Below are 13,111 nucleotides of genomic sequence, written 5' to 3' on the forward strand. Positions count from 1 at the left end.
AGAAGGAATTTAAATACCCGAGGACTGGAAGGACAGATTTTCTTCAATAGACCTTTGAAAATGCTAATTTGCTTGGGTAGTTGCCCCTTCATAGAAGGTGTCTAAGCTTGTTGACATCTTGCTATGCCCATAATAAAGATATTCTCATCCACATCATGTCAGTCCCAGTTGGCTCTTTGTGCAAAGTCTTCTCAATGTCTTCTAACATTTTTCCAGCTTGGAGCAAAGTTTGCTCTCATTCATTATACGTAGAGACAACAGATTTTGGAGGTACTTGAAAAGAGGCTAGATGAAGTTGTCGAGCATAAAGGAGAGAAATATCATTGTCCTTATTTTATAATTGAACACTTGGATTCCAGAGAGTTCACTTCACTTCCTAATCAATGATGGGACTGACAATAAGACCTGTGTCTTCAATTCTCACTCTATTATTGACACATTAAGAGCAAACAAATAGAAGTAAATAAATCAGAACCCATGACCGTGAAAAAATAATGTTAAAAGATCAATGAATGACATTGCTCGCAGTCTCTTAGAACACTACATTCAGCTGGATGACACAGCTATTAGAGTTTACCTCCTGGGTTGAGCCCAGGACCTTGTGTACTGGCCCTAAATTGCCCACTCCAGCCTCAAACTTGCAACCCCTCTGCCTCAGCTTCCAGAGTAGACGGGGTGACAGGTGTGTGTCACTCACCCAAGATTCCAGATCATAGTCATTGCTTTCCTAAATGATAGCAAAAAATAATTTTATGGCTGGTAGTTCTAGACAGTATATAAAACACGAACACAGCAGGAAAAGAATTTGGGGAGAGTGCTTGCCTAGCGTGCATGAGGCCCTGGGTTCCACCCCCAGTACTATAAACCACCAAAAAACCCTAAACAAAACAAAAAGGAAAAGAAGAAAGAAAGAAAGCTGTGTAGCCAGTTATTCACTCTGGGGAATATCAGAAGATGGGTTCTTAGTTCCGTGTTTCATTCTATTTGAATACTGAAAAAAAATATGTTATTCTTTATATTTGCATTTAGTTTTAAAACATCCTAACATATACTCCTAACTTCTTTTGGTGATCAGTGAGGAAAGTAACCTAAATTGGAAATAGCTTGGGGTCGACCTGTTTGCATCACAGTTTTGACTTATTAACATCTGAGTTTTAACATGATATACTAAAAGGAAAAACAAGACGAAGATGAGAACCAAACCTAGCAGATGCTAAGGTAACTGCAGTTTATGTACAGTACTGAACTTACTTCTGAGATGTGCTACGTGAGCAAACAACTTGAAATCATGGAAACGGGGCCTCAACTATTATTATTGATATCACAAAAGAGTGTTTTTATATCATCTTTCATCTCAAAATTGCTCTCCGAACAACTTTCTCTTAAAAGCTAGCATATTTCACAGTAAAAGAGGAAATTGTTACATCCATTCTCCCTTTGTTATGTCACCACTTGCAGAATTTTTTTTTTAAAAAAAAAATGAATTGAAGTCAGTAGAAATGCTTCTTCTCTACCACACATTCTTGGTGATCAGAACGTCTCACGGCTTGGTGTTCGGTTACACATCTTCCTCTTTGCAAAGCAGAGCTCAAGCTTGCTCCGCGCAGGTGGTTGGATTCCACCAAGTTGACTCCAACAGCATGTTTTCTAAGTTGCTCAGCAATGAAGAAAAAGAACTGTGAAGCAACAAACCAATCTGTCTGCCTGTAGCCTGGACACACAGGATAAAGCCTGTGGAGCTCTTCTGCACTGGTGCATCACACTCGGGCCCCGAGCAGCAGATCCATCCTCTCTCCATCAGGAGCATGGCTGAGTCTGAAGTGAAATATCTCAGAACCAATGCACAGGAGTGGAATCGCTCTTCCACAATGCACACCATTGATATTTCGCAACATCCATCAGTGTTATTTGATGAAGGAATTTTGCCAAGAGCTCGGGCTGCTTGCCGCTGATCACGCTATTTATCATTAGCAAGGCAGCTGCTTTCATTAGCTCCTTGGCGCGCGCGTGACTGGTACCTGTGTTTTGTCAAGATGAAAGCAACCTTGAAACCTGTCTCCGTGATTCTGGTCTTCTTTCCCCCACTGACAAGGGAAGTCATGATTTTTTTTTACTGGAAGACTTGATTTTGAGCTTATTCAGGAAAAACTGAGACGTCTCTGTGCATTGAAGAGAGTATGAACTGTTGTTCCTCAGCTTACTCCAATACTGGGTGAAGTTTGATGAAGTCTCAAGGAGCTTTCTAGCCCAATCACATGCGGTTCTTCAGATATTCATCTTTATGCTTATTATCTACCTTTAGAGTTTTCAGCTTGGGTGAAATTATCACTTGGATGAAATCATTACTTAACATTCCCCTTTTTCTTAGCATAATATCCTTTCATACAACAGATTTGCCCTGGAGTCCCAGGCTCTGTTAAGAATGGCTGGATTTCTAAGTTTTACTTGTTTAGGTTCCAGTTTAATAACTACTTTTATGCATTAATGAACCTCTTTTTATAACTTGAAATGGTTTTTACTTGGTGCTAGGGATTTGAGGATTGAACCAAAGGGCAATTTATTACCAAGCTACATCCCCAGCCCTTTCTATTTTTTGAGACAGAGTCTCCCTACGTTGCTCAGGACCTTGCTAAGTTGCTGATGCTGGCCTTGAACTTGTGAACCTCCTGCCTCAGTTTTCTGAGCCACTGGGATTATACACACACACACACATATCTATATATATTTTAAATAAGAATATCACATAGACAATGAGTATAAAATGCAAATTTAAGAATTAACTGTATGTCGGCTGAGATGAACTGATGAACCATCCTGACAGAACATGCAAATGGACTACAGCATAAGGGAAATTCTGTGTCTGACACAAATAAGCTTGAAATCCTGTATTGGTGAAATGCACGTGAAAAAAATCTACTGACCTCTCCTAAAAATTCCTGAAACTTCTCACTGGGAGTTACGAAGAGACCATTATTAGGTCAGAGATTACCTGGGACTAAGGAACCCCACGTTGAGGAATACTACTGCAGAGCCATGACTGGGTCACTATAGAGTTGGCTTTTGCCCTAGGTGGCTTGTCACCCTTGGTGGAAGAGGAGAGCAATACACACACAGTGGCTGACTTACAATGTTGGACTACAGCACTTTTGACTTTATAGTGGTATGAAAATGATAGAAAAAATACTTTTGAGTGTACATTTGATCTTTTCCCATGACAGTACTCTGTGAAGGATCTGATATGGTGATACTCTGGTGACACTGGGCAGTGGCAGGCCATCATAGCTCCTGGTCACAGCCTTCCTCACTCTTGTGTGCAAATCTCGAGTTCTGCACATACTTTCCAGACATTTCTGATTTTTCATGTCAGTTCCAGTGAGGGGTCAACATGTGGCCAACCAACCAAAGGATCTTGTAGAAGTGCTTTTAAAGATGTGAGTTAAAGATGTCTTCTCAGGAGAACTGTTGGGGTGGGTGGGCTGAGTTTTCAGGGAACTTCCTCAATCAGTCTTCTGTACCCCAAAACTTGAGAATCTCTGTACGTGTGTATTTAAGGTGCTCTGCCAGGAATGCAAACTGTGGTTCAAGGGTCAAGACTACTAGTGGAACCACCACATGACCAGGTATCCACTCCTTGGTATTTATCCAAAAGATCCAAAATTAGTATGCTATAGTGATGCAGGCACATCAATGCTCATAGTAGGACAACTCACAATAGCCACGTTAGGGAAGCAACCCAGGCACCCTTAACAGATGGATGGATAAAGAAAATGTGGCCTATGTACAAAATGGAGTTTTACTCAGTCATAAACAAGTATGAAATTATGTTCTGTTCTGGGGAATAAATGGAACTGGACATCATGCTAAGTGAAATAAGCAAGACTCAGGAAACCTGGGGTTGAATATTTTTTCTCATATGCGGGAGAGAAGAAGAGAAAAAGAGAGAGAAGAAAAAGAGGATCTGGTAAAAATGAGGAAGAGGATTTAGAAGGAGGGAAGGAGGGAAGAGAGGAGGGCATGAAGAAGTACTGGGGATTAAAATCTATCAAGTTTTGCCCTATGTAAGAATACGCCACAATGAGTAATATACAGATGTGTGTGTGTGTGTGTATATGATTATATAATTACATGCATAATTGTGTGTTTATAATCATGCATGTAATTACATATGTATATAAAATAATAATAAAGGGAGCTCATAGAACAAGATGTCAATGGAAGGAGGAGGGGAGGGAAAAGGAAGGTACTGAGAAATGAGGTTAATCAAATTATATATATGTAACTATATGGCATAAAAAATCCCACTATTATATAAAATTATAAAGTGCCAATAAAAGAAATAAATTACAAATTAATATATATAGATAGATATTTGTATATAAAAGTAAAGCATACAGAAGGTTTTATATTAAGACTACAGACTAGAAACTCATTACAATTTTTGTCCACATATATTTCTATTTTTCTCTAAGCATGCATATTTTTAAAAGAAAATAAAATGCATGGAATCAGATAATGACAATCTAGGGAACGTATCTTCCGTTTTATTTATCCTTTTAGCAAACACTAACATTACTTCTATTTAAAATTATTCTTTGAAGTGAGTATTTTTAGTAGACACAAGCGCCCATCCTGTCTGAGTTTTATTTACCAGTGTTTACACAATGCTTGACATAGAACTAGGCATACAGGAGGACTCAATGAAAATGTTTTAATAAAGGAATCACTATTTAGCAATTCAACCACTGATGGACATTTAGATTATTTCTACTTTTTCTTGATTATAAATAACACAGCAATTTGCATGTCTGATGATTTTATTCAACTGCATTCCTAAAAGTGTTGTTATATTTATGTCAGACGTTTTAGGCTCTGATATATATTCCAATTTACTTTCACAGCGATTTTTCTAATCTGACCCTTTCACCATCAACATATGAATGTGATTAAAATCCTTGTGTTGAAGTAACAGAAGATGTGTGATTCCTAGACTCCTCCTGTGGTTGTGCCTGGTTTTCAGTCTGCCTCTGTGAGAACCTCTTAGAATTTCCGTCTGTATCTCTTAGAACCTTTTAGACTTCCTGAGATGAAAGGGAGGAGAAAGATTCATTCTTTGTTAAATCCCCCTCACTTAACAAAGCAATAATGTTTTCTTAAATTGTATGCATTTTAGGTAAGAATCTGGGCCCTGCGTAATTAAAGTATGATTTGTATCTTTTGCACACAGTCTAATAGGAGAAATAGGATATCTACACACACACACACACACACGTATATCTCAGATGTACAAGGAGTATTATAGGTTAGATGTCAATGTAAGAACGTTCAGAGGTGAGATGATTAGATTATGAGAGTTGTAGGTCATTGGGGGCATTCCTTTGGGGTTTATATTTTGTCCTTGGTGAGCTGAGTTCTCTCTCTGCTTCCTATTGCCATGCCCTGAGCTGCTTTTCTTCTCCACACATTCCACTACCAGGTGCTGCCTCATCTCAGGTTCAAAGCAAGGAAGTCATGAACTGACACCTCTGAAACTATGAGCCAAAATAAACTTTTCCTCCTCAAATTGTTCTTGTCAGGTCTTTTTTGTCACAGTAACAAAAAGCTGACTAATACAAGGGTACACTTTTGTAGGCCGTGAGAGGAGGGCCTGATTCTGTTGTGCAGGGCTTGAGCTGGCTGTGGAGCAGGGATTCTGGGAAGGGCAGGCGTGTGTAAGGGGACGGCGAGCCTGACGTGGATAAGATGGGAAGGCAGAGATGACGGGAATGCACTCCCTTAACGCCAGGTTAAGGATTTCATATTTATACCAAGCTAAAGAAGGTTAATTTTGAAGAAGTAGATAACCACTGGCAACAAGAGAACCATAATGAAGTACTAACAGCTAGTACTTCCTAACCCTGCGGTGCTCCAGGCCTGACAACAGTCACCACACGAATAGCCTCCTCTCCGATACTCAACCTCGACCCTGGGAGGTGGATATTTTATCCTGACTTTCCAGGTGAAGAATATGCAGTCTAGTTCTCCTTATAAGTAAGACAATCCCAGGTGGGATTTGAACTCAAGTGCATTTGACCTCATAGCTTGTCCTCTAAAGTGAGAGAGAAGGAGAGAAGTAAGGAGGAAGGGAGGGAGAGAGGGAAAAATGAAAGAAAGAAGAACAAACTCCGGAGAGAATCCATCAGGCAGCTATTTCAGTGTCTGGCAAAGGAAATATTGACTATACCAGTGGCATTCAATGTGCAGTCATTTGGATATCATTTATTTTGGGAGCAGATAATAGGGGTTGACCCTGGGACACTTAACTATGCAGCCACATCTCTAGTTTTTTTTTTTTTTTTTTGACAAGCTTTTGCTAAGTTGCTGAGGCTGGCTTTGAACTTGTGATCCCTCTGCCTCATCCTCCTGAGTCACTGGGCTTACAGACTGGATAGTTTATTTAAAATACAGATCCTTAAACTGTCTCCAGGAAAGGGTATTAAGTAGGAAATGACTTGATGTGGTGTGCTTTTTTTTAAAAAAAAGATCACTCAGGTTGCTTTTGAACAGGCCCAATCGGATGTGGAGATACCGCCGGGAAATGATGGAACATGAACTTGGCTCAGGAGGCAGTGGGACCAATGAGAGTTAGAGAGTGGACTTAATTGTTATTTTCAGTAATAGAACAAAAGATATGGGAGAAAAAGCAGGTTAGGGGAGAGGACAGGCTGAGTTTTGAGCATCTACAAATTAATTGCATAGATGAATCACTGGGAACTTGAGAAGAAAAGTACAGAAGATAGGATATAGAGGTAGGTTAGAAATCACACTGGGGTAAGGTATCGGCCAAATTATATTGTTACATTTTGTGGTTTTACTAATACGGAATAACAAATCCCACCACTACGTACAACTATAAAGCACCAATAAAAATACGGAAAATAAGAAAGCCATGCACGTTTTAGGTGTTTGGGTTCAAACTATAACCGTAGATGAAACTTTTGAAAGCGGTATATTATAAAGAGAGAAGAAAAACTATTACAGGCAGACACTGGTGACAGGCTTGTGCTGAGTTGTCATCTCTGTCCCTATCATCTTTGAGACTGACATTTATTGTGCACCTACTGTTTTCCAGACATAAGGACAACCACTGCTTAATATCAGAAAACATTGCAGACATCCAGGAACAACATTAAACACACACACACACAAAACCCACCACCTGTCCCTGGTAGACCTGGCAAGAATTCTGTTTTGGAGTCCCGGTGAGGTCTCCCCACCTTGTCCTTTGGGTCCTGGAGATAGACTTCCAGTCCTCACCCCAATGCCTTGGCCGCCTCGGCACCCAACCACACCTCTTTAACTAGGCCCTTTTCAAAGAAGACTTGCAGATTCACCTAATCTGGGTTGCCCTCCGTTTGCTGGAGGAGCCCTGACAAATGCATCCTCATTTAACCAGTGGGGACACTGAGGCTCACATCAAGAGCAGAACCCAGACTCAGCCCCCCTCTATCAGACTCCTGAACTTGTGCTCTTCTCCAGCCTCTAACATCGCCTCTCTGGGAGGTCAACTCAGGATGCAGGAGCGCCAGGCTGGCCCACACAGGGAGGCGCTCTTGAGCTTCAGGAAAAGCTAAGCTTGGGACAGGCTCCTGGTCTCACCTGTGGTTCTGCTCCCCACCCTCTCTGATCCATCACTGGACTCTAAACACAATAGCATCTTTCCAGAGCAGCTTCCTAAACTTCTACTTGATGCTCTATGTCCTTACCCCCTGCTTCTCCACCACCTGAGCACATTTGTTTTATTTTCTTTCTGGCACCTAGATTCTCTGGAATCATTTTCTTCATTTATTTGTCCTCGTGTTTATTGTGTCTTCCCAAGAGTGCAAGAGGCCAGGGACACCCGCCCCGGTGGAGTTTTTCCTCCCATTTCAGTGGGTCGGACATGCCTGATGCGCACGGCCAAGTGCTCATTAAGTGCACAAATGAACCAAAAGGAATAGAAAATGAATGCCATTGTAAGAGTCAAAGGGAAACCCAGATGGCAAATGGCTCAGGAGTCAGCTGGCTGTGAAGGAAACCAAAGGCAGATTTTTCATCCTGGCTGTTCAGCATTGAAGGGAGAAGAGTGGACCCAAAGGACAGATCCCCCACAGTCCACCCGAAAACGGGGCTCCAAGGGATAAAGCATATCTCTAGATTCTATTAGTTTAAAGGACCATCTCACCATGATTATCGATTTTGATGTTTATATGATTATAGCACCAAACCAATAGGCTTAAAGGAGGAATCAAGAGAAACTGGGTTTTATTTCTCTTGGTTTCCAAATCATATTGGAGTCTGTCCCACTTGGGATGACTTCTTTTCTTGGGAACGGCTGGCACCTTGTGTTTATGATGATGTGGTTTTATTGGATCCGTTAAATGGTTTATTTGGAATGAGTGTCCTTTTAAGCCTTTGTCCTTTGAAATTCAAAGGTCAATGATACTTTCTATATGCAAATGTAGTTGTTAAATGCATGGCACATTACTAGCATCCTGACAGATGAAGAGAACCACAAATAATTTATCATGGCTATGGGTTAGGAACATGGTGGGTCATTATGCACACAGTGTGACAACTAATTACAGTCTTTAATTCTCTCCTCCAGAGGCCTCGTCCATGCACACACAGAACCAACATTCACTTTGCCCACGTGTCAAAACCAAATTCAATATATTTTTAGACAGTGTAATGGGTTGCAATCTTTCATTCTGTTGAAGATTAAGCTGAACTTCTGCCCTTTAATAAAAACTTTAATAAAAACTCTCCTGGAAAATTTCTTGTGGTCAAGTCTTATTTTTACTTTTGATTTGGGTGCTTTATATTGAAACTAGACAGTTAGAAATGACAGGAAGCTCTGCTATTGTAATATCAAGAATCTGATATGACTCTTGCCGTTCAGATGCTTAAAGTGCTTTCATATACAGTCTTTTATTTTCCAAAATGTCAGTCAAATAGATGCTGGTTTGCAAATTACATTCATCCATGCTCAAGGAGGTATTAATTTGTTGAGAGAGAGGGAAGGAGGTGGGGGGAGAAAGGGAGGGTAATATGGCATCAGGGATGACTGAATTTTAGACATGAAAGTTAGATAATCCATCAATCTGGGTTACAGAGTGAAGAAGATGCAGAGTGTTGTCTTAAATCATAGAAATGCAGGGGCTATTTGTTATTGCAGCCTGGTATTAACTGTTCTGACCATACAATATGAACATGTACTTACATAAAAACTCTCCTTTGCACCATGTCCTGAAATTATCACATTTAATTAAACATTCCAGACCCAAATTCTATTTATAACACATACTCACTATGTAGGTCCAGCAAAACATTTAACCTTACTGAATTTTAGTTTTCATTTCTGTATAATGAAGCCAATAATGCATTTCTCATATATTCATTGTAAGAATGAATAGAAAACCTTGGCCAGTCCCTAGTATTTATTAAGAATGTTTTTAAATTGAAGCTATAAACACAAAGTCTACAATTACTGTGTAATGAGATATTGACCATCACTAAAATAGGTCAGATTGACTGGTCATGCTTCCTTCTCTCCTTCTCCATTTTGCTTCTGTCTTCTAAAATGCTAAGCCTTCAATTAATGGGGACTTCTGGAAGGCTGCTGTTTATTTTATCATGGGTGTAGCTCATAATTTGCTAACTGTATTTAGTGGTAACTAGAATCTGTATCCTGCTTTCATTTGGGGCTAGGACTTTCTGATTTTGAGTTTCTGGCTCTGTTTATGGGGGCAATAGGCAGCCTTCTCCCCAGGTCCCATCTCTAGGTAGCTGTCTCACTTCAAGTCCCAGAGGCCACAGGTATCCTTCTCTCCCAGTGACTGCTCCATCTTCCTCTTCCCCTTAGGGAAGATGGGCTCAGCTCTCTTCTCTGTCTTACTCTTTTGAATTACTTTTCCACTACATATATCATGAAGAGGTCAGTGGTGGCTTTGTATTTTAAGAAGAAATCCATAAATGGGTTTGGCTCCAATTTTTATTAGTTTATCTTGACAAAAAAGTCCATGAGTTTTTGTTTTTGTGTGTGTGTGTGTGTCTAAAATGATATACTTTTTTTCATGAAAAGATTGAAAACTTTATCCCTAAGATTTGTCACCGCTGTTTAACTCTCTACTGGACATTAGTCAAAGCAATTAGGCAGTTAAAAAAAAAAAAGAAAAGAAAAAGACAAAAGCCTTTGAGATTGGAAAGAAAAACAAAGCCATTTGATTCACAGATATTCAGCATAGAAAACTTTCTAAATAATTCATATAAAATAACTCTATTGGAGATAGTAAGCAAATTCAGCACAGTTACAGGGTACAGAGCCCTCCCCCTCCTTCCCTTCCTCCTCCCCCTTCCCTTCCTCCTTCTCCTCCTCCTCAACCTGTTAACTGAGGGCAGAATGTTAACTAACCTGCTCAGGGTAACACCACTAGTAATGATGGAGCTGGGACTCAATCAAGTCTGACCATCAATCTTAATCCTCATGCAACTCCCTGTGCAAATTCTAAATTTTTTCTAGAGCAACATATAGTGGGATTGCTGCAATATGAAAATGAGGCTATGGCAGGCAGGGATGCAGCAGCTCCAAATTTAACTTTAAACACAGGGTCACCGCCCTGTCAGAGACATGGAGGACGCAGGCCTGAGGCGTCCCCAACATCGCCAGAGCCTCCAGAGAGCCTTGCTGCTCTCCGTATCAGACATTACCTTTAAACAACATCTGGAGGGCCCTCACACCATTTACCCCAAGAAAGGGTTTGTGATGGTTACCATTTCATGGCTTTAAATCCACAGTGCAGCGTGCACCTTATTTAGCACAGGTGTTTAATTGTGATAAACTGGAGAAAGTCCCAGTATTCAATGGTCCTCAAACTAACAATGCCATATGGGTAGAGTAGGGTAGTGATTTCCCATCAACAAAAGTGTCTCTAGAATTCAAGGGTTCTGGCCTCTCCAGAGGTCTCCAGGGCCAGATTGGGAGGTCGGGCATGCATGGGGGAGAGTATTCTCACCATGATATAAAAATGCTGGGGAATGAACTATTTGTTTTTGTGATTTTTGTCCTTTAGATAATTTATTTATTTTCTAAGACAGTAGTAAATGTTAAAAACATTTTAGTATCATGGTGAGTGGGAGATTGTATGGTCTTTTTGTGTCTTAAGGGAATGTTATGTTGACTGATTTTGGCAAATTTTTGTTTAGGAAGAGAGACAGAGTGTTTCTATGTTCTGCCACTGGTAACCAAAGCAGGTTTTAGCTATTAAAAAAAATTGTTTGAAAACAAGGCCTTTTTCTAGCCAATGTGAAGCAAGGTGGATTGGATTGAGCTTTTCTTTTGGAATGACAGAAGAACTGGTCAACATATAAGAATCAGTAGCTTTCAAAATATGATAGGGCTGGTTCCTTCTGAGAGACTGAGGCAGCATGAAGGCTTCCCTTTAAGCCCCAATTCTTATGATCAAATCAGAAAAACATGTGGCTCAGAGTAATAGGCATGAGTTTATTAAAAGGGACGGGAAGGGGGGAAAGGGGACACTCTCCAGGGAGAGAATGGGTCCTCTCAGAGAGAAAAGGGACAGCATGCCTCTCCTGCCCTCCAATTTTATTGGGTTCCCAGAGAAGTTTCCAGAGAGTCCCACCCAGGTCCACTTCCTGACTTTTGACTGACAGCAGGATAACATTAAGCTTTCAAATTCCCACTGCCATGACATCTCTTAAGTCACATTGGCCCATGCTTACCAGTTCTAATTGGAACTTATTATGGCAGATTTTATGTTTAGGGGGAGAATTATCTTTAGCTCCCTGAATTCTGAAATATGATCTGTGTAAGGGTCACAAATATCACCCACTTCAGGGTTACTTGTGTTCTTCTTATCAGCATTTCAAGGCCTAAATTTCTTCAGCAGATAACAGGGAGTTTGCCGAGAAATTTAGCATCCTGTTGACTTAAGCCAGGCTGGGTTGGAAATAAATTGCTTTTTAAAAGTAAAAGCCTGTCTTGTGTTTGTTGGGATGAACCCAGCTACCGTGTATAACTATACAGCGCTGATAGAAATAACAATAATGATAAAGAATGCTGGATTACTGTAATGGCGGTATGCAGGTCACCATTCCCTATGGATACTACACAATTCATTTCTTTGGATAAATACACACAGATGTGGGATTTTTAGGTCATAAAATAATTCTATTTTTAATTTTTTGAGGAATCTCCCTTCTGTCTTTCATAATTTACATCCCCACTAACAGCACAGAGGGCTCCCTTTTCCCTCACCATGGCCAGTACTATGATCGTTCATCTGCCTGATGACAACCATTCCAAAAGGTCTGAGGTAGTATCCCATTGTGGTTTGGATTTGTATTTCTGTGATGATCAGGGAGGTTGAACACCCTTTCACATACCTGTTGGCCATTTGGGGAAAAAATGTCTGTTCAGGGTTCTTTGGCCATTTTTGAATGAGGTTATTTGTGTTTTTGCTATGCAGCTGAGTGAGTTACTCCTATATTTTTGGTATTAGCCCCTTATCATCTATATGGTTTGCAAATATTTTCTCCCATTCTGTAGGTTGTCTTTTACTTTGTTCATTATTACATTACCTCATTATTCACAATAGCCAAGGTGTCGAGCCTACCTAAGTGTGTCCATCAACAGATGAATACAGGTGAAATCATTTGGCTTTAAAACACTGAGATTGGGGTAGTTTATCTTTGGAAATTAATAAACCCCCATTTTCTTTTTTTATATATGTCAGTGGAACGAATTATCATTTTTATTACACATATAGAGTACAAGTTTTCATACCTCTGGTTGTATACAAAGTATATTCACACCAATTCGTGTCTCCATACATGTACTTTGGATAATACTGATCATCACATTCCACCATCATTTATAACCCCATCCTCCCTCCCTTCCCTTCCAAACCCTCTGCCTTATCTAGAGTTCATCTATTCCTCCCATGCTCCCTTTCCCTACCCCACTATGAATCAGCCTCCTTATATTAAAGAAAACATTTTGCATTTGATTTTTTGGGATTGGCTAACTTCACTTAGCATTATCTTCTCTAACTCCATCCATTTACCTGCAAATACC

The sequence above is a fragment of the Marmota marmota genome, unplaced genomic scaffold (assembly GCF_001458135.2).
Source record: "Marmota marmota marmota unplaced genomic scaffold, marMar, whole genome shotgun sequence".
NCBI classification, from domain to species: Eukaryota; Metazoa; Chordata; class Mammalia; order Rodentia; family Sciuridae; genus Marmota; species Marmota marmota.